The following is a 2,802-nucleotide window of genomic DNA, read 5'->3' on the forward strand; positions in this document are numbered from 1 at the left end:
AAATTTACAAGCTTTATGGGATACCTTTATTAAAGTGGTGGTACGCACCAAGTCTCCTAAAAATCTCAGTGCAAACGTAAATTGGCAGCGAGAGACATGTTGGTTGGCACGAGGGAATTCCTGGTTGCCACAAGGAATTTGAGTTTAATCTCACAGACATTATTTTCGGAGAATGTTGGAGAATATGCTGTTGTTAATATTGGTTTCATATTCTGGCAAAAGGCCAGTAAATCCGGAAGGGGGTACGTCGATTATATCGACCCCAGTGCTCAACTAGTACTTACTTTATCGATCCCGAAAGGATGAAAGGCAACGTAGGCCCCGGGGGAATTTGAACTCATAACGTAAAGCCGGACGAAATGCTACTAAGCATTTCGACCGGCTCGCTGCCTTTACGCTGTTGTTAACATTACTGATAGTATGGCGGCGAGCTGGCAGAAACGTTAGCACACCGGGCGAAATGCTTGCCGGTATTTCGTCTGCCGTTACGTTCTGAGTTCAAATCCTGCCGAAGTCGACTTTGCCTTTCATCCTTTCGGGGTCGATTAAATAAGTACCAGTTACGCACTGGGGTCGATGTAATTGAGTTAAACCTTTTGTTTGTCCTTGCTTGTCCCCTCTATGTTTAGCCCCTTGTGGGCAATAAAGAAATAAGAATCGTTAGCACGCCAGGCGAAATGCTTAGCGGTATTTAGTCTGTCTTTATGTTCCGAGTTCAAATTCCGCCGAGGTCGACTTTGCCTTTTATCCTTTCCGGCGAAGTTGACGTTGCTTTTATCCTTTCGGAGTCAATAAAATACGTACCAGTTTTACACTGGGGTCGATATAATCGACTTACCCACTCACCCAAATTTGCTAGTAGTATTAAGGCGGCCATCTGGCAGAAGCGTTGGCAAGCCGGGTAAAATACCTAGCGTCTTTACGTACAGCGTTCGAATTCCGCCGAGGTCAACCTTGCCTTTCATCCTTTCGGGGTCGATAAATGAAGTACCAGCTGAGTACTGGGGTTGATGCAATCGACAATTCCTCCATCTCCGAAATTGCTGTCCTTGTGCCAAAATACGAAACCAAAGCTGAGTGTGATATTGAATTTACATGTAGTGATATAGGTACAATTAATGTTATAATTCGTTTTTAACGGTTTAACTCGAAGTAGATAAAGCTATAAATAGTAGCGTGAAGCTATTAGGCTTAAAAATTCTTCGGATAGAAAAAGTCGAAGCATTTGACTTATTCTATCCGAAGGTTAAAATCTGATATTTACACGTTATTACTTATTGCTTTATCTCCTTCGTGTTAGACCGTTAAAAATTAATTATTTCACGTTCGCCCAAAGTTCATAACTATTTATGATCAAAACTACAATTAGTGTTACTATAATTATAATTATGATTAGTGTCTTCGGTACTATAATTATAATTATGCTGAATTGTTATTCGAATTACTATTATTAGATTAAAATTACAATTAGAGTGATTAGAACTATAGCGTGTTTTGTTGTTAATATATACATATCCTTTATGTTATATTAGTATTAGTATCAGCAGGTGTGACTGTATGGTAAGCAGCTTGCTTCCCAACCACATGGTTCCGGGTTCAGTCCCACTGCGTGGTACCATGGGAAAATATCTTCTACTATAGCCTCGGGTCGACCAAATCCCTATAAGTGGGTTTGATGGACGGAAACAGAAAGAATCCCGTCCTATATATATATATATATATAAAGATATACACATGTTAATACACGACCCACGTTGGACTCCTCATTCGTATCATTATCGAACCTGGAGGTTAACTATAGTGTGTACATAGCACTTACTCAGCATTACCTGAGATCTTTGGGTCTTCTTGACACCATTACCTCTCATAATCTTGATATTTATATACAGAGTGATTCAAAAGTCGCCATACATAGAAACAATTGATCTTTTATATAAGAAACAGTTTATAAGAACAGTTTTTCTTTTTTTATTTAACAGTCTCTATGTGGTTACCATTGTTTTGAATACACATTGCAATACGTTTACCCAACTCAATGTGAACTCGTAATAGCACATCTGGTGATACGTGTGCAAAGGAGTTGGTGATGCGTTCCTTCACATGATTTATGTCTTTTATCTTTCCACGATAAACCATGCCTTTCAAATGCCCCCCAAGATAGAAATCAAAGAGGGATCAGATCAGGGTATCTAGGGGATCTTATAAACCGTTTCTTATAAAAAAAAAAAGATTAAAATTTTCCTATGTATGGAGACTTTTGAATCACCCTGTATATATATGTGTGTGTGTGTGTGTGTGTGTCTGGGTGTGTGTTTTATGTCTGTGTTTATCCCCTACCATCGCTTGGCAAAAGAGACCGATAGAATAAGTATTGGGTACACAAAGAATAAATCCTGGGGTCGATCTCTTCGACTAAAATCCCCTTAATGCGGTGCTCCAGCATGGCTGCAGTCAAATGACTGAAACAAATAAAAGAATAAAAGAATATCGTAATTATAATCAGTGTTATTGCTGCTATAATTATAATTAGCGTAAAATATTAAAACTATAATTACTTTTATCGGTATAGTAATTATCAGTTTCAAATTTTGACAGAAGGCCAGCAATTTCGAAGCAGGAGATAGTTCGATAACATCGATCCTGGTGTTCAATTGATACTTATTTAACAGATCCCCAGAGGATGAAAGGCAAAGTCGACGTCGGCGGAATTTGAACTCGGAAGTAAAGACGGACGAAATACCGCTAAGCATTTTGTCCGCCTTGCTAACGACTCTGCCGGCTCACCCGTGTTTGGCATATTCT

The sequence above is a fragment of the Octopus bimaculoides genome, chromosome 25 (genome assembly GCF_001194135.2).
Source record: "Octopus bimaculoides isolate UCB-OBI-ISO-001 chromosome 25, ASM119413v2, whole genome shotgun sequence".
NCBI lineage: Eukaryota > Metazoa > Mollusca > Cephalopoda > Octopoda > Octopodidae > Octopus > Octopus bimaculoides.